At 47.3% G+C, this 20104-nt stretch overlaps 1 long non-coding RNA gene across 1 annotated transcript; it reads right to left on the bottom strand.

The window, feature by feature from the left end:
• Window positions 1-92: 92 nt before the first annotated feature.
• Window positions 93-2730, bottom strand: LOC308642339. The gene is made up of 4 exons (XR_014020536.1): window positions 2610-2730; window positions 1980-2019; window positions 1505-1594; window positions 93-1380 (listed from the first exon to the last, which is right to left on the bottom strand). It is a non-coding gene; the product is annotated as an uncharacterized lncRNA (long non-coding RNA).
• Between the last annotated feature and the right edge of the window lie 17374 nt (window positions 2731-20104).

Here is a 20104-nt window from a genome sequence, read left to right as displayed (position 1 = left end):
TTACTGAAGGGACCATCAGAGAAGATATATGGTGGCTGGGGACGCAGCTCTGTGGTGGACGCTTGCCTGGCGTGGGTTTGATACCCAGCACCACTATAAAAAGAGTGTAGGGACAGAGATGGTCATATAACCAGGTCATTTTTTAAAAAAATCTATGTTAGTCCTTGGCGGTGTGGGTACATAGCAAGTTTAAGCCAATGCAGCCATCTCCAGACGTGGGAGCTTGTCCCCACCAGCCATGTCTAGTAATCACTCCTTTCTGCAACCTGCACAGAGTGGGGACCCATCCTGATCCTATGAGAGCTGCCATGGTCACCAAGTTCGCCATCCATTGGGAGATGGACAGTTAAGTAGGTGGTTGTGATGTGGACAAGTAGTTTTGTTTTTACACCCAAAGACTCTACGCCAACAAGGACTCCATTTCCTAAACCCAACAGGGTGAATTCCTCCAAGCACCAGGGGAGCTGTCAAATAAAAAGCAAGTCAGCCTCAGGTAAGGAGAGACAGTGTAGGAAAGCCTTATTGCAAGGGGAGGGACCGCAGCAACCCTGGCCACGAGGTTTGCTCACATCTCTGAGGGCAGCTCCAGACACCTCCCTCATGGGGAGTCCAGAAGGCATGCACACCTTTTAGAAAATGTTGTAAATTAATCACAGTGTGGGATGCCACCTGTGAAGCTACTTCAGCGGTGAAGCTACTTGGGTGGCTTTTACTTGGTACTGAGCCACGGGGGACTTAGGTCTCCCCTGGGGATCGATCCCGGCATTCCCATGTGTAGACTGCCCGAGGCGTGAGATCTCTGCCCTCGCTGTACTAGTGGGACAGGTCTCAAAGCTCCAGAGTTGGGCCTAACCCATTGGGAACTAATAGTTCACCCCCTACCTTATTTGGCAAAGAATATTCCATGGAAACCTTTGAAGTTCCCCCATATAAATAAAGCAAATGAGGGCTCTCGATCTTTCTTTCCAGTATGGAAGCTCGATGAAGAGCCCTCCGGCCCCCATTTTCTAAAACTGCTTCCTGTGTCCTGTGGTTTCTTCGAAGTTGTCTCTTTCTTAGCTTTATTTCACGGCCCGCCTGTTACACGAAGAGGAAATCCAAATTTCTTTGCCTGTAGGGGACATGGGCGAGACCACAGGAAAATATGTCAGGTTAGAAGACAGTCCTTCTCTTTATTTAGCTTTGGAGGGTGAGGTAGAGTGTGAGATGTGACTTCCCTTGGGTGGCATGCATCTGCTTTGCGACCTCGGTGCCCTCTAGAACCTGGAAGGTCCCAGCGTTTGGGAGGCTTCCTTGTGTCCCAATGTTGCAACCTTTCTTCTGTGTCAGAGGAACATTGTCATAATGTTGGGAAATCCTGGCCAGGTCGCAGTGAACCATCTGGAACAAAGGGCAGCATGACCTTCTAGCTTGCCTAATAGTTTGAAAATCCATTTTGAGAAGCTCAATGCAAAAATGACCTTGCTCCAATGTCTTTTCTGTACTGTGGGTTTTAAATACATACCTTTTGAGAAGGCAGTAAATTTCCTTGAATTTCATCTTCAACAGTAAAAAGTAACAGCTCAGGTCCATTGCCTCCTGCTCCTAGATGCTGCTAATATGAAAGAACCCGAATCCCATACGCCTGTTCCGAGAGCTGCAGGAGCAGGTGCGTCGGCATCCTGTACAGCAGCAGTTAGCCACTGAGGACTCGCTGTGCTGCTTGGAAGCTTTGCTGGAATTCTAATCTCTTTCTTTTACTCTTAGCTTGTGAAATAGAAGGTTAGGTTTTGCTCAGCTGGTCGACTCCCTAGGTGCAGGTATTTGGCAACTACAAACTACAAATTAGGTTAGGTATGCAGAGCAGAAAATTTCTAGTTTATAAATAAAAGCAATTTATTTTAACCCAATAGGAAAACAAACAAAAACACTAGTAAATGAAACAAATAAGAATGTAAAAACTATGGGGCTGGGTTGTGGCTCAGCAGTAAAGCGCTCACCTTCCACATGCGAGATGCTAGGTTCAATCCTCAGCACCACCTAAAAATAAATAAAATAAAGTTATTTTTGTTATACAACTAAAAAAATATTTTTTAAAAAAGAATATAAAATATCATTCCATAAGACCAAAGCTGATAAATCAGTTTAGTTCCCAGTCTAAACCTGGGAGGGAAGAGTGGAGGCAGGTACGAACTTCAAATGGGTCTACCTTTTCCAGTCCTGTGCTCTTCTGTGTGAGGCAGGGCCTCCCTCCATGGTTCTCACAGATGTCCCAGCCCCACGTGCATGTGGACCAGCAGAGCGCAAGACCAGCGCTCTTCTCTGACAGGAGAGAAGTCAGCTGTGCCCTCATCAGCACCAGGTCTCTGAGTGCTCTCCAAGGGCACTTTTGCTGCAGGGGCCAGGTAGTAAGAACATTCCCCTTTCAAGCCCCTGACTCTGTTCCTTGACTAGTCAACTCCACCACCGCAGTGAAGAGGCAGCCTAGACTGTCTGAAGATGGATGAACACAGCTGGGTACCAGCATGACTTCATTTGCAAAGCAGGTGGTGGGCTGGGCTGGGCCCACAGGCTGCAGTGCAGCTGACCTAGAGATGCCCGGGCTCTGCCTGGGGGCTGGGGGTACTCACTGGGAGGAGCAGAGTCCAGCTCTCTGCAGCCAGGAGCTCAGTTCCCAGGGGCTTCTGATCTCTCCTGCCACCCTTGTGCCCTCTGCACGTGTTCTGCTCACGTTGGCTCTGGAGGAACTGGATGGTGGGGACAAACAAGGTGAGCAAGGACAAGAGGCAGCTCTCAACAAGCCTGTCTGTGATGACATCCTCCTCCAGGAGGAGGGTGGGGCTTTGTCTGGTTTGGGACCCAAATGGGGAAGCCACATTTTATTCTTGGGTCAGTGATCTCAAGCATGGAGCTGCTCTAAGAGTGTAAGATCCAGCTCCAGCTCATCAGGGACAGTCGCTCATTGACTGTGTCCTGATCTCAGGCTGTCACATTCCTGATGAAACTCCAGTACTTTTTGCACATTATCTAGAGTGTTGCCTAAAATAACTAAATTTTTAAAAATGTGGTTCATGTTTCTTTTGCTTTATTAGAGTGGAGGTTTTGGGGGTTTTGTTTGCTTTTTGTGAACTTCAGCTGTGTATCAGGGAGGCTGCGTGGTCTCTCCTTCTCTTGCTATCTCACCTGCACGAGCACTCCTCCTCTGCCCTTTCATCTGCTTCTCTGCAGAGGACCCTTCTGGGGCCCTGTGATGGTGCTGTGAAGCTTCAGGGTTGCAGGTGCTCTGAAGCTTCTTCTCTCATCGGCCTCAGGAGGGCATTTTTGGCGATGGTTTCTCCCCTCTCTTTTCCTTCTCTCCATCTCATGTCCGAGTGTTTGGTGGCCTCATCTGCTGCCCCTGCTCTGCTCTACTCTACTTGATAATGTTCCAGCTGCCAATAGGGGCCACGCTGCTGTGTGTCCTGGAGCTGCAGAGATGAAAAGGCAGCTCCTGCCTTCAAGGTTCAGGGTGCAGAGTGATGAGGAGGCAGACGCAAGCAAGCCTGACGCTGGGTGCTGTTGTCTGCCTCTGTGAGCTGCAGACACTGTGTCCATCAGCCTTTCATCGCGTGGCAAATACCTGAGAAAAGCAACTTAGAGGAGGGCGATTTGCAGCTCACGTTTCGGAGGTTTTAGTTGGTCTGTCCCACTGCCCTGGGCCTGAGGTGAGGCAGAACGTCAGGGTGGAAGGACATGGTGGAAGAAAGCTTGTCAGCTTAGGCAGCTGGGAGCAGAGAGCAAGGAAGGGGCCAGGACAAGATAGAGTCCCCAGGGGGCACACCACCAGGGACCTCCTTCCTCTAACCACATCCCACTGCCTGTGGTTTCCATCTCCTCTGGGGTCCATTCATCCACCAGAGTGATCATCCACTGTTGGGGTCAGAACCCATCAGTCACTTCCCAAAGTCCCACCTCTGAGCCTTGCTGCATGGGACCAGGCACTGCACAGGGTCCAGGCACTGCACGGGGTCCAGGCACTGCACGGGGTTCAGGCACTACATAGGACCAGGCACTACACAGGACCAGGCACCACACGGGGTCCAGGCACCACACAGGGACCAGGCACTGCATGGAACCAGCATTCAACACATGAGCCTTTGAGAGACATTGTGGATGCAAACACTGACATCAGTGTTGACCAAGTGGCCACAGCCCAGCTGGGTGGGCAGGAGTAGAGCTGTGATACATTATTGCACTCCAAGGACGGGAGGAATGGCACCTGGTCACCTTTGGAGGCTCAGCCAGGGCCCATCCCTGTGCAGCATCAAGTCCTGAAGTGCAACCCTCTGCCACCCCCAAGACAGCAGACACAGCACTCCTGCTGAGAGGCCCTGCTGCTGCAGTTGGGCCACAGTGAGGGGGAGAGGAGATAGGAAGTCTCCTGACTCTGTGCTAGAGCTCATGGGGTGCAAGATCCTGCCTTCGGATTGCTCACTGCTGGAAGGACCTACAGAGGCACAGAAAAGAAATGACCAAGTAATTTTGTCAGGTCAGTGTATCAGCCAGCACAGGTTGGCCTTTTGCAGTGCCCAAGTTCTGAGAGAACACAGAGTGAGAGGAAGTGAGGATCTGGCTAGTTTTCTTCAGAGGGGAGTTGGGGTGTGAAGGTTATGCTCTTCCCAGTCTTTGCTGTCACTGGAGAGGCAGCACGTGGGCTTTGTCAACACATCTCGGGCTGCATTTTGGGTTGTTTTCTCAGGACAAATGCCCCAACATATATGATGAGGTCAATGGATGTCAGGAGCAAATGTGTTCAGAGGTTTCGTAAGATTGCCAATTGCTTTCTTAAAGGATCATAATAAATGTCCACTCCTTGCCCCAGCAGAAAAGATGTCCAACTCACAAAAACTTAACAGCATCAAAAATCATGTTCTGAAACATCTCCAGTACAACAGGTGAAAGTATCTCACACTTCCTTTGCGCATCCTTGATTCCTAGTGATATGGAGCATTTTATCGTGTTATTAGTCATTTCTCTGTCCTCTCCTGCCAACCAGCTGCCTTGCTTTTGCTCCGTGGATGGATCCTCCACAGGTGAGTTGTGTAACTGCAGTAGGACAGCAGCTGAACCGGAGTGCTGTGCTGGTTCCCGATGTTGGACTAGCAAGGACTTCAGAGTTGAGAGCTGGGGTTCTCAAGGCTCATCACAACAGCTGTCTCCTGTGGGCTCTCTGGGAGATGGCCCTGCAGCTGCAGTGCGCCTGCTCGTGACAGTAACACCCTGGGCCCCTCAGCCTGCTCGCCCCCCCAAATGGCCACAGCCCTCATTGCTCATGGGAGTCTCACCTCTCAGAGTTAGTTTCAAGTCCAGCAGGACTGACAAAATGCACCTGGCACAAAGGGAAGCGAGTCTGCAGGCAAATTTGGCAAAACCCATCTTGAGATCTCAATTTAGGAAAAAATGACTTAGAATTGGTTTTCTAGGGCTGGGGATGTGGCTCAAGCGGTAGCGCGCTCGCCTGGCATGCGTGCGGCCCGGGTTCGATCCTCAGCACCACATACCAACAAAGATGTTGTGTCCGCCGAGAACTAAAAAAATAAATATTAAAAATTCTCTCTCTCTCTCTCCTCTCTCACTCTCTCTTTAAAAAAAAAAAACATTAAAAAAAAAAAAAGAATTGGTTTTCTATCCTCATACTTGTTAGAACAGAGTGCAGTTTGACAAAACTGGCTTTCTGCCAGATCTTGAAATAAGCCTATATAATAACGAAAGTTAGTTTTCTAGATATTTAGATTTTCACATCCAAGATTCACAAATCATTTTTAATTTTAATTTTGTAGAACAAAATGAGAAAAGCATGACGTTTGGACCCTCAGATGCTTGCTTGACCCTTCTCTCTGCTTCTGTTGTTTAGTAAGCTATTTTTGTAGGTTTAGATTCTTCAAATATTGCAGCTATAGGTAGTACTTCTCACAGTTCTGTTTTCTTCTTACTAATGACTTTTAATGAAAACAAATGTAGGGGGCTGGGGATACAGCTCAGTTGGTAGAGTGCTTGCCTTGCATGCACAAGACCCTGAGTTCAATCCCCAGCACCAAAAAAAAAAAAAAAGAAAGAAAGAAAGAAAGAAAGAAAGAAAGAAAGAAAGAAAGAAAGAAAGAAAGAAAGAAAACAAATGTAGGAAAAGCATTAAATCTAGAAAAAAAACGCGGAGGTCCTGACACATACTGTAAGAATGAATCTCACAGAATAGCAACCATAAGCAGCATGTGCTGGGCTCCTGAGGGTGTGGCCTAAGACCACTCTTCATCTGCTTTGTACCAGGGGACGGCTCCGATATTGTGTCCGCTCTGCGTTTATTTCGTCTTGTGTATTTTCATAAGTGCTTTCGGGCTGCATGTCCCTCTTGGAAACCTTTAGCGTTCTCCCAGCACAAAGATGGATACTCTGCCTTTTGCCTTCACTGAGGCGTTCTGGAGGGCTCCCAGGAGGACTTGGCCTTTGAGTCCCTCAGCCAGTGGAGACCATATATAATGAGGCTTTCGTGTGGAACGTTTCACATTGTTTCTGGAAAGTCCTAAGAACACCCAGATAGTGGCCCAGGAGCTACAGGGGGATGGCCCCAGGGATAGATGTGGTGGTGGGGGAGAGGTGGTGAGGAGGGACAGGCTGAGTGTGGTCCTGGGCTACTCTGCCACATGCAGCCTCCTTCTCTACCTGCAAGATAAGTGCCACTTTGTCTGCTGAGGGAGGAGACAGGATGAGAGGAGCCGGTGGATGCGGAGCACCTGGCATAGTGGCACTCACAGATGACCACATCCCAACCACCTGAGTGACAAACTCCAGAGGCCCTGCATGGTGAGATAGGGCTCCGCACGACCGTGTTTCCATTTATGTGCCCGCTCATCCCAAGCCTGCACACACACACACACACACACACACACATACATGACCATGTTTCCACCTGTGTGCACACTCATCCTAAGCCTGCACACACACACACACGACCATTTTTCACCTGTGTGCCTGCTCACCTCAAGCCTCCACACATGTGTGCACATACACACACGTGCACACACACACACACACACGACCATGTTTCTATCTGTGTGCACGCTCATCCCAAGCCTGCACACACCCACACACACACCCCAGGATATTTTTTAAAACCTTAAAACTTTTTAAATAGAAGATTCTCAAACATGTTAAAAAAATTCTGCATTCAACAAGAATGGCACATACATTTTTAACAAAAAATAATACATCAGTGGAAATACTTCAAAACATTCATTTTAAGATGTTCTTTCAGGCTGGGGTTTGTGGCTCAGTGGTAGAGCACTTGCCTAGCACTTGTGAGGCACTGGTTTGATCCTCAGCACCACATAAAGATAGATAGATAGATAGATAGATAGATAGATAAAGGTATTGTGTCCACTACCATTAAAAAATATTTTAAGGTGTTCTTTCATGTAACAAGTATCTATTGAAAAGAAGCAATTAATTTCTCCTTTCCTCTCTCCCTCCCTCACTCTCCCTCTCTATCCTGCTCTCTCTTTCCCTCCCTCCCCTTCCCTCCATTTCTCTCTTTCTCTCTCCCTCTATCCTCTCTCTCCCTCCCTCCGTCTCTTACTTTTTCTCTCCTCAAAGGCAGAAGAAACACATTTCTCCCCTATACATGTGCCTGGCTTGTAGTTTGCAGTTTTGCAGTTTCCAAATGATCTTGCTCATTCAATCCCTGCTCCCTGTGCTTTCATAGTAGTCTCTTAAAATAAACCTGGACCTTAACCCCCACCCTGAGGGCCCCCACCACAGGGTTGGCTGCAGGAGGAAAGCCAGGCCTCCTCTGCTCCCCCCAGTCCCCAGGAGGATCACCTTTTGGGCACCCAACATTTGAATGTTTTGCTCCTTTTTTTGGAGTATTCTAAGAAATGTCTGCTCCTCCCACGGACACACATCTACCCATCAGATTTCCTGAGGGCCTGGTCCTGGCTCATGGCCACAGCTGCAGCTCCCGCATGGCCACTTCTTTCACCCACTGAAGGCTTGTGCTGGGCTGTAGGTGTCTGCTGCGGGTCAAGCCTGTTTCCCAGGACAGGGAGCAGCAAGTGTTCTTCCCCACCTTCCACCCTAACAGCCCCCAAAGGGCCAGGGACCAGGTAGAAACTCAGTAAATGAGCAAGTAAAGCAGACAGAGGGTGGCCTACCAAAGACAATGTCATAACTGAGAACTTCCGCTTCTCCTAAGTACTGTTGCTTCCTTGTGTGATAAAGCCAGAGGGAGGCAATTGGGCTGTGTGATTCATTTCCATTTTTGAGTCCCAGGATCCTCATGTTGAGTGGGAGCCGCTTTCCGTTCTCAGTGATATGCACTAGATTAACTGCTAGAATTCGATAATGAACAGTCAGGTTAAGTGATGACTGAGCATGAATTTAAATGCACAATCATGAGGAAAGATGTGGGTTTTTTTTTTTTTGCTTATTTGAAGTATTATTTATGGTAGTATCAGTGGTGTAACTAAGAATAATGGATTAAAATTAAGAAAGGAAAATTTTGGAGAAAGATAAAAAGTCTCCAGACAGTGAGACCCACTAGACTGTGAAATAGGCTTTCAAACAAAGTTATGAAGGTGGGATCCCCGGAGACATTCTAAATAAATGGACAGTGGGCTAGAAAGGACTTTTCAAAGAATTCCGCAGTGGTGCCAGAGCAAGAGGGGGCAGGGAGCTGGGCCATAAACCAGCTGTTGCCCGGGGAGGCTGGAAGGGAGGAGGCAGCAGATTCCAGAACCCTGCAGAGGACTTGCTTAGGGGAGCAGCAGACAGCGACTTTGGGGACGAGGGACATGGTGTCAGAATTACCATGGCACACACAGAGACATTTGCAGTGGGTAGAAAAGGCTGGCTAGAGCCAGACAGGCCATGGAGAAGCCTGGTGGAGACCCTGGATCTGGATGAGGAAGAGCCTGGGAGGCGGGAAAAGTTTGGTCCCAAGTGGAAGGAAAGCTGCTGCTCCTGAGCTGGGGGAGTGTGCACTCAGCTCACGGGCTCTCCTCGGCACCCGTGGGGCTGGGCGGCAGAGGAATGGGATCCGCGTCTGTAAGCCCAGTATCTGCACAGAATGGACATCTGCTGATCCTTTTGTAGGTGAAGGGAAGAATAGCTGGGTGGAAGCTACACCAGGAGAGCACAGGTGGAAAGATGGGTTGCACGGCAGGGTGCAAGATCAATCAGCTAGGCTGGAGCTGGCTGAGCAAGGCAGAGTCCCTGGGAGCATGACAGAGGTGCAGCGTCTGAACACTTGGTCCAAGGAAGAAATGCCCACAGTGCGGTTGCTCAGTGCACACAGTGCTATGGCACACCCTTGTTCATGTGTGTCACCAGAGAGTAATGTCCATCTTAAGTAGGATGTGATTTGGAATTATTTTTTTGTGTGTTCTGCTTTTTTTTTTTTTTTTTTTTTTTTAAAAATGCTAGCTGGGATATACTCAATTGGTTATAAGACCAAGATGCTCACAGGTCATAGGCTGCAGTTTGAAAAGTGTTAATCTGCAGATTAAAAACTAGTTACTATATGTCATCAAATGAAGCACAGGAGGCAGGATAGGTTCTTGAAGAAACGTTAAATCATTTCCTCTCTTAAGGTGGGAAATTGCCAGCAACAGACCAGCTGTTCAGACCCTGAAGCAGCAGTCAGACTCGTGACCTCAGACAAACTGAAGATCGTCCTCTGGAGCAAAACCTAGGGCTGCCTTCATACTCCCTGCCCTCCACCCCAGCTCCAGCACTCACAGCAGGTGTTTCAGAGACAGCCTGGGACTCAGTTAAGCATCCAGCGGTTCCTTCTGATCAGACTTTCACACCAGCGTGTTGCAGAGCTAAAAAGAAAGCTGTCACAACTACTGTGATCTTGACAGAGAACACCTTGCACCTTCCAGTCGAGGGCGGGTGGCACTGAAGTTCAGGCTGCTCTCTGACCCCATGGAGCCTGGCCTCGTCCACATCCTCCATGACACAGACCGCCTGCCTCACATGCCTTCTGGTCCGAATCTCAGACAGAACTGTTCGTGGACTGCTCTGGTTTCCATTGACCTTCCTGTTGCTGTGGCAGCTCCAGCCTGCCTTCCTCAGCAGGCACAGGAGCCGCTCCAGTGTACACTGGGCATAGTGACAAGAGTCGGTCTTGTCCTCCCCTCCTCTTGTTCTTCAGTGGCGCTGTTGATACTCACAGGCGTCCCTGACCCTGTTCCTTCCTGGTAATCTGCAAAGCCCACCTGCTCACACTCATCCCCTCTGAGGCAACACCCAGGGAGCCCTGCCAACAGGGGCCGGTCCCCCTGGGTCTAACCAAGTGTTTCTGAATGGCCTTGGGCTTTCTCGCAGACATTTGGAGGGTCGTGCAGGGGGCTGCAGTGGAAGGGTCCTCCAGGAGACGCAGTGATTCATAAAGGCAAAACAAAGCCATCTTTGTGAGTCTTGGAAGCAGCGCTGGTTTGCTTTACAGGCTCAGTGGCGAGACAGATGTCCTTGGCTGCCCTTCTCTGTTAAGCAGAGAGGAAGTCCCGGGTCCCCATGTGTCGGGGGAAAGAGGGACAGAGCTGTAGGTGTACACATCTGTGTTTTAATACAGAGTCTGACACTTCTTGCTTCGTGCCTTTGGGTGCCTGTGACAGTAGGTTCAACGAGGCTCCGTCTCTCCATCTGTGAATTCAGTGTAGCGCTGTGGTGTGATAAAGGTCCGAGGAGATGGCACACATGAGGTGCCAACACAGCGCTCCTCACACTTGGATGTTCATCGCAACCACCTCAATGCTGAAGATGCCCAGGCCCACGTGCCTTGGGCAGATGAGGGCCTCCCTCCTCTGACCAGACTCCTCACGTGGTTCTGATGGACAGCACTGCTTGAGAAGCACTGGCCCAGCACCTGTGGCCACGCAGCACGCAGCCACCTGTGTCCCACTTCATGCTTGGAGCAGTTGCAAAGTCATTCTGAGAAAATTAAAGAACATTAGTTGTGACTCAAGCTTGAGTGTCACAGGCCAGAGAGCTGGGCAGGAAAGCACTGGGCTGGGGCTGAGTCTGCCTCACTGCTGCCTGTCAGTAGCCCTAGAGGCCAGGCCTCCTGGCCTGATGCGGCAATCCTCGCTGGTGACTGTCATTTCTTTCATGTTGATAAAGAGTATGGTCCAGAAATATGTAGCTTTATACATGTTTAAATTAATAGGGCGAGATTCATCTTAACCTAAAAATTTATTTGCTTTTTTCATATTTTATACTTTTTACTAGATCATATGTAAGATTTTCAGAACACAGTCTCTACTTTCTGTTATTTATAAATATATTCAGTCTTACATTATTGTATCTTTCATACAGCCTTGTTTACAGCTTTATTTTATATAATCCTCAGTTCAAAAGGACCCAAGGTAGCTCACAGAAATGTGGATGGATGCCTACATCCTGCCTCCAGCCTCCAGCTGAGGATGCAGAGAACTGGGGCCAGAGTTGCTCTCACTACAATAATGAGAAGTTAGATAACCTAAATCAACCACTCTGACCCTGTCCCCCACCCCCCAGTGCCTTGCTCAGGGCCCTCCTCCCCACAGTGTCCTTCCCCAGACCCCTTTTTCCTAGTTCTCCTATGGAACAAAAGACCAAGCTCCTAGGGAAAGGACAACAAAACTCCTGTCCCCAGTACAGAGGTCATCTCAGCTTGGATAGATAAAGGACAACAGATCTGTACACCTGAGGGCAAGGGAGATCTCCACTGTAAGTTCAGATGGTTAAAAATCTCCTGCCAATGTAGTGGTGCAGGTAACAATCATATGAGATATGACAAAGCCCAAGATGGAGTTGGCTGCCATGGAAAGAAGTTCATGCCACTTAAATTTCCACCTCTGAAACCCAGTGACAAGGGGTCTAACCAGGACCAGCCGAACCAAGACTACAGACATCCACCACTGTGGCCAGTCAAGCAAACGTCAAGCAATAACAGCTATCCACACTGGGGAGGGAACAAGAGTCTGGCGAAGCTCTCAGCGGGCAGGGCACACAGGGAAGCCGGGAGAAGAGAGTGGAAGAGAACATGGAGAAAAGTCTGCCAGAAACCCAAGCTCCATCCTGAACATAAAACAATACTAGAATGTAATATCTGTGGTGTGTTGACAGCATTCACAGCAACGAAACCCAAGTTCAGCTAATCAACGGACTCAGCTATCAATCTCAACTGTAAGGGGCCAGTAAATAAAAAGGTGAACGATTCCAGCTGTGACCTCTATTGATCTCAGCATCTGTGTGGAGATGATGTTTGGTTTCCAATGAAAAGTTACAAGATACACAAAAAAGCAAAGAAAAACAACCTGCTCTTAAGAGGCAAATCAATCAATAGAACCAGACATAAAAATGAACATGACATTGAAACTTTTCAGACAGAATTTGAAATGACAGTGATTGATGTGATAAATTAAAAAGGTAGCTGGGTGTGACGGCACACACCTGTAATCCCAGGAACTCAAGAGCTGAGGCAGGGGGATTGCAAGTTCAAAGGCAGCCTCAACAAAAGCAAAGTACTTAGCAACTGTAGGACCCTATCTCTAAATAAAATACAAAATAGCGCTGGGGATGTGGCTCAGTAGTCAAGTGCCCCTGAGTTCAATCCCTTGTACCCCCCACCCCCCCAAAAGGTAGACCATATGCATAATTTCAGCAGAGCAAAATAGAGATTATAAGGAGTATGGAATGAACATTTTAGAAGCAAGAATAGTCAGAGATGAAGAATGCCTTCAATGGGCTCATTAATAAACTTGACACAGTCAAGGAACTAATCAGAATATTTAAAAGTAGGACAATAAAGATAATGCCAGCTGAAAGAAAATAAGAACTAAAAATAGAAAAGGCCAGGTGTGGTGGTGCACACCTGTAATCCCAGCTACTTGAGAGACAAATGCAAGAGGATCACAAGTTTGAGGCCAGCCTGGGCAACTTAACAAGATAGCAAAAGTTTTCCCTCAATCAATAAAATATAACATGATATAACATAGTAATACACATCCAAGAGCTGTTGAGCAATATTGAACAGCCTAGTTTTCATGTTACTGGAATCACAGAAAGAGAAGAGATAGAGATGAGAGAACATATATTTAAAGAGATAATGGATGGAAAATTTCCACATCAAATGAGATAAAATACAAATCCAAAACACTTATAGAAAATCAAGCAGTATAAATACAACACACACACACACACACACACACACACACACTCACACACACACATACATACACACACAGACACACATCACGAGCCATCCAGGGGTTGCATGTAGGTTACTCACATGGAAGCCTAGTGGACAGAAACATCTGGTGTCTGGGAATGACCAGTGGACATTTTCTCTGGTCAGTTGCCCAGGGACAGTGTGAATTTCTATCCAGCTCTGCCGTGGTCCACACAGCACCTGAGATGGGTGTGATCTGAGAAGATACCAATTAACCTGCCAACCACTAGACTGCACCCTTGAAACCTTATCCCTGCCTTTGATGTACCCCTTTTAATAAACCATCAGAGCCATCTTTTCTTCATCTAGTTTCAGTGTCCATGTGGACTAATCTATCAGAGGCTTTGCTTTTGTAAATATATTTCTGAACATTTGTGTTTTGTTATTCACTAATTATTTGAGACTTTAGGATTTAGGGTGGCTTACATTCTCCTAGGGAAGGAAGAAGAACCTCCCAATGAGATACTGGCTATCTCCCCGGTTACACACACACACACCCTATATGTGTCATATTCAAATTACTGAAAAAATTACTTCAACTAAACTGAAAATCTTGAAGACAGCCAAATAAAATAAAACATTTTACATATACAGAGGGGGAAAAAACAAGAATTACAGTCAATGTCTTATAAGAAACTACGCAAGAGAGAAAGCAATGGAATAGCATTTTTAAAGTACTTAAAAAATATGTCAATGCAGAAATAGTGCCTAGTAAAAAAGGTAACTTTAAAGGAAAAATAAAGAAAAAAGATGTTTTCAAGAAAAAAACAAAACAAAACAAATACAGAAAGAATTTATTCATGGCGCACTTTCTCTGCAAAAAATACTGAAAGATATTTCTTAGCCAGGTGCAGTGGTGCACACCTGTAGTCCCAGTGATTTGGGAGGCTGACACAGGAGGACTGCAAGTTCAAGCCAGCCTCAGCAACAGGTATAGAGACTACAGAGTTTTAGCTTTGGTCTGCATTGCTTTAATGACCAGTGAGGTTGAGAACGTTTTCATGTGCTTGTTGACCATTGGAATATCTTCTCTGGAGAAGTGCCCATGCAAATCTTTTGCCCATTTAAAATTGGAACTTTCTAAAAATCGTTTTAAAATCATAAGTGTTCTTTACTCATGCTAAATAAAAATCCCTTATCAAATATGTAATTTGCAAATATTTTTCTTCATTCTTTGGGTGGCCTTTTACTTTCTTGGTGGTATTCTCTGAAACACAAAGGTTTTTAATTAAAAAATACCATTTATCTTTTTTTTTTTCCTTTTATGGCTTCTGTATTTGCATTTTTTCTTTTATGACTTCTGCCTATGACAGTATGTAAGCAACTGTGATCCAAACTAACATCATGAAGATTTAATCCTATGTTTTGTTTGAAAGGTTTTATAGGAAAAAATAAAAAGGTTTTATAGTTATAGCTCTTATATACAGGTGTGTGTGGGTGTGGTGTAAATAAGTGGTCTGTCTTCATTCTTGTGCATGTGGATGTCCAGTTGTTCCAGCAGTGTTTGTTGAAGAGACTGTCCTTTCTTTGCACCCTTGCCTCAATAAGTTTTTCTTTCTGGATGCTGGGTTCCATCCAGTGCATCTAGTTGTCTACCCAGGTGTCATTAGCGTGCTCTCTTGGGCAATCAGCCCTGTGGAGTTGACATTAGGAAGTCTGAGTTCTCCAGCTTTGTTGTTTTTCAAGAGAGATTTAGCTACAGTTCCCCCTCTATTTCCATATGAAATTTAGGGTCATGTTGTTAATTTCTATAAGGAATTCAGCTGGTATCTTTTTAGGGTTTGCTTTGACTCTCTAGATGAATTGGAGACTGGTGCCAACTTAACGATATTGACTCTTCCGGTGCATTAACATGGTAGATCTTTGCACTTATTCCGATCTTTAATTTCTTTCAGTAATGTATTCAAATTTTCAGTGTACAAGTCTTACATTTGTTTAAAAATTTTTGTTAAATTTTCTATATTTTTGGAGTTGTTCACCTGATTTTGATTTTGGATGGGTCAATCCTGGTGTATAGAAGCACAGTTGATTCTTCCGTGTTGATCCTGTACCTGCACTCCTGCTAACTCATCTATTAGTTCAGAAAGGCTAGGTTTAGAGGCATCCATTGGGATCATTTATATGTCACCCCAGGACACTTGTGCATATGTACAGCCAGCCTTTTCAATCAAGCTGTCTTGTTCCCTTGCCTCTCTGCCTGGATGGAATCCCCATGCCGTGCTGGTTAGGATGGCGCCCTCCTCTGCTTCATGCCCTTGGTGACCTTGGGAGGAAGGCACTGTGCCTCACAGCCACTGCAGGGTGGGCAGGCTTCCTGGGGCCCTCTGTCAGGAAGCTTCTGCCTCCAGAATCTGGAGTGTCCTCCTCAGTAAAGGCGCCGTAGACCATCAGTCCTCTCCGTCCTCTCAGTGAGTAGTCATGGGCTGCTGCCCTTCTTATGGGAAGGACTCTGAGTGTTAAACCAGCCTTGCGTGTCCAGGGCTCTGGGCTTGTGGGTGGCGCACAAAGGACACAGCTAAGCTAGCCCTCAGTCTGATGGGGTTAACAAATATCCCAGGAAACAGGGTGTGACAAAGTAGAGCCATCTTCAGAGCTTTATAAATAACACATGAGGAGCGGGAAGGTTGGCAGCCTCCAAAGACTGTGTGGTCAGCAGACACCAAGGAGCAGAGACATTAGGCAAGGTCAGACCCACAGAGGTGGGGCAGGGATATGGCCCCTAAAAAGCCCTGTGAAGAGCCTCCCCGGAAGGTGAGGGCAGGAGCCTGGTCACTAACTTACGGTGACCTTCACTTTAACAGCACAGGACACTCACATCCAGGTGGAGGCTGAGGACTGTCACATGAAGAGGTGTGGTGGGGAGGAACACAGGTGTCAGGGACGCCTCCCTCCACCTGTGCTGGCGTCAAGGACGGGGCCTGCCTCCTGTGGTATCACTGAACCTCTCCGCCTGTTTCAGGGACCCTTCCACCTGTGTCAGGGACTCCTCACCCTGTGATGACATCAAGGGCAGGCCCTGGGGTATCCTGAGGAGCAGCTGCAGGTTTGAAAGGCCACATGGAACTGGGGAGGGTTCTGCGGAAAGGGCACGTTACAACCTACAGGGTTCACGGCTCTGCAGACATTCCACCATTTTTCTTAAACAAATGCTGGTCAGACCATTGAAAGCTTTTGATTAATTTACAGACTTCTGAGAAAAAATATTTGGCATTTTTGGTCTGGTTCTTTGCTTTGAGAGATAAGCAGCTTTTGAGCTGTTTTTACTTGGCCATTCCTACTAAGCTTACTCCCAAAGATTAGCTTTCTGTGTCCTAGTTGGAGAGACCACAGGATTTCATCCTGTCCCAGTCTCTAGCACACAGCTAAAAACACAGAGGATATGGTTTTTCTCTTCTGGATTTAGGAGTTTGCGCAGTTTCTTCAACTTTGAAACTCTTGATAACAGAGCCTTTTTCTCACTCCTCTTGGCCACTGAGCCCAGTACGAGGCTGGACACAGGACAGGCATGGGGAAAAGGAGCTGCCAGTCCTTGCTGCATGTTTGAGTACCCTTCACCCCTCCATCACCTGCCCTTCAGCTTACAAATCAACTGGAAAAGTAGATTCCTGGAGCCAAAGTGGGTTGTGCCTGGGGTTAGAGTCTGTATCTGTCACATAGAAATGCCAAGCAAACTGTCAATTATACATGCAAGTTTTATGGGCTCTGTAGTCTGGAAATATGATTTCTTTTTTTAGAATTGTTGACTGCATTGGTAACTAGATTAGTATTGATTTAATTCAATGTCCTAAATCTCTGAGCTATACAGTTACAATAATAATCATTTTAATAATGAGACTGTAACCCTTTAAAAGTCCAAAGATACAAAAACAGTAATGGGGCTGGGGATGTGGCTCGGGCGGTGGCGCACTCGCCTGGCATGCGTGTGGCCCGGGTTCGATTCTCAGCACCACATACAAACAGAGATGTTGTGTCCACCAATAACTAAAAGGTGAATGTTAAAATTCTCTCTCTCTCTTTCTCTCTCTCCCTCTCTCACTCTCTCTTAAAAAAAAACAGTAATGGAGGGAAACCATTCCTTTTGGGGTGATTTTATCAGGTTATAATTCTTTGATCACTTATTCACGTGCACGTTTACTGAGTAGGACTGGGTGCCCAGGCTTGTGCAGTGTGCAGGAAACAGGGGAAGAGTGGCCGCCTTCCTGCTGGGAAGCAAATGGCAACGTGAGTCCAGGGACAAGAAGGGAGTCATCAGAACTCTTATATCCGCTCTGGACAAATGGGCTGCCTAGGTGTGCACTGCCCTAACGTCACTGGAAGATTCTGCATGCAGCAAGGTGTCATAGGAGGCCGACAGCCTCTTCCAACATGTTTCCGAGTCTCCTCTGCCTTTGGGTCACTTGGTGTCTGCTTCCTCCAAGAGTTCTCTGCGGTCACGTCACCCTTCATCTTTCCCAGTGTTTTGTTTTCCATGTCCCCACACAGAAGCCTGGCGGCGGTCTCCTCTCTGAATGGTGGAGCTCAGGCTGAGAACAGCATCTCCAAGGAGATGGGGCAACTTCGGAGACTCCAGGACCAGCCCCCCATGCCTGGCCCTGCCTATGGACAGCTTCCTGTCTCAGAACACTCTGGACTCTGGCTGCAAAATCCCCTGGGGAATTGTCGTTTTGAGTCTTCTAAGACATTTCATATGAAAGTGAGTTAGTCCATTTGAGCCTTTTCTGAGAACAGGTTTGAGTGGAAAAGAGGAAAGACCTGCAAGCAGTGGGTCCTGGAGGCTGGTGGAGGAGGCGGGAGGGAGTGGAGGGACCCAAGAACATGGGGAGCGAGTCACCGCAGGCTGCACGGAGCCTACCACACCTCAGGCCATCGCTCAGTCCTTCAAAACGCTCTCTGAGATATTCCATTGACACTTACAGTTAGCCCAGTGATGAGTGTTTAGATGCCACTGCCCAGAAATGGCCCTGGGGAGGCCACCTCCTTGACCTGCCATGCCTGCATTCAGCCTCTGGTGTGCTCCTCCTCTCCTAAGGCCCCATCTTAGGGTGGGGATGATCCTTGGCATTCTGAGTGTGGAGTACTAAATACAATGTCAGTGGGCGCAAAATTAAGAGCAAAGAATAGCACAACTGTGATTTTAGAGCCATCAAAGATGTGCTGGAACTTAATGTGGAACAGAAGTTAACCAGTTATTTCACAGACGGGGCTGTGGACTCAGGGTTGGTTGGATGGCGATTGACACGTGACATTCCCTAGGCATTCTGCCCTCTCGCCTGGGTTCCTACTCACACACATGAGCCTAGATGTTTCTGTACAAATATTCCCACTCTCCTCGGGAACCCAGCTCAGACTGTAATCATTCATGGTTCTTTGAGTTTTTGTAAGACTGTTGTAATCATTGTTTCAGTTTTAACCAACTAATTTTAATAACAGGTTTTACAGTTCTATGAAACAGTAAGGTTCTTAATGTGAAAGCGAGGTCTTAAATGAACAGCGTTCCGCTGATGGCAGTGGTGTGATCTTGCGTGGGAAACTAACAGCATAAAATATGTGGACCCGACATTACTGACCATCTGTTCCGCCGGCATCTCATAGAGGAGGAATGAAATTTCAATTACGTTTTATTATTGGGATGTGTAAACGACAGATCCTGTATGAAAGGCCAGGCCAGCCAACTGCCCGGGTCAAGAGTGGGATATCGCATAGTTAAGGAGCTGGAAGGGTCCCCTGATTGCCTAATTTGTAAATAATGTGCGTGTTCACCAGCTCTTGGGCAGCCATGCCATTCTGAGAGTGGATCCATATGGAAGGTAGATTGGAGTGTCCAGAGACACGGTGCAGAGTCATCTGGTTAATGTGTGATTCACCACTCTCACTGGAGAGACCAAAGTCGCATCAAGAAGGACTCGAAAGTGGAGAAATGAAAGTCAGATTTCAACAGCTGCTAATGAAGTTCAATTGGCTGGAAGCTGTGTATCCATAGCTCAGAGACCCAGCCAAGCGTCCCAGGAGTGGAGGCCAGGAACCAGGGCTGCTGTGCCCGTGGCACCGGCCAAGAGCGTGTCCCACATGCTAACTCGGCTCCTGCAAGGGTCCACACTAGTGGTGGGAGAACACATGGTATTACGGGTCAGTACTGAAACTTGCCTCCTGACCCACTGGGCAGGTCCTCGTTTTCTGATCTGTCACTGTTATTAGTATCTTTATCGCAGACCTAAATTCTAACTGCTCAGATAGTAAGTGGATAGTTTCCAAAAGAAGCTGAATTCTCACTCCAACAAAACAAACTAAAAATAATCTGAAGCTGTTTCTCTTTACTACAATTCTGGGTGGGGAATCACAATTTAGCAGAGCTCTCCTGCATCCTGGAAGGTGCTGTCTGCAGCTGGGGCCCTCGGGGGCCACTCGAACTCGCTGGAACTTTTGCTGAGCAACATGTGCCATGCAGTGGCCAGAATCCAGCCATGGGCAGGATTTGCCAGAGGCATCTGCAGCTGGGCCACATGTCTCCTGGGGCCCTGGTGTCCCCATCAAGGTTCCTGAGTGGGTCAGACTCCTGGAGGGGACTCTGCATTGGGTTGTCCTTGCAGAGTGGCTTCTCTCTCTCTCTCTCTCTCTCTCTCTCTCTCTCTCTCTCTTTCTCTTTCTCTCTCTCCTTTTCTTCTTTCTTCTTTTTGTATTACCTTTTTAAAAAGAGTGAGTAGAAGTCAAGACTGAGAAAAGTAAGCATCCATGGGGAAGAAACAGCAACGAGACGACACTGGTGGTCCTTCGTTCATTCAGAAGCACCGTGCATCCACCATGGGCTGTGGTCCGCATCCTGGCCAGCAGGGGTAGGCACATCCCATGGCTGTTTCTGGTTTGAATTCACACTCAGGGCAG

The sequence above is a fragment of the Spermophilus citellus genome (genome assembly GCF_964194105.1).
Source record: "Spermophilus citellus genome assembly, chromosome: 2".
NCBI lineage: Eukaryota > Metazoa > Chordata > Mammalia > Rodentia > Sciuridae > Spermophilus > Spermophilus citellus.
The sequence above is the reverse complement of the archived record's forward strand: the minus strand, read 5'-3'. Positions and strand labels throughout refer to the sequence as shown.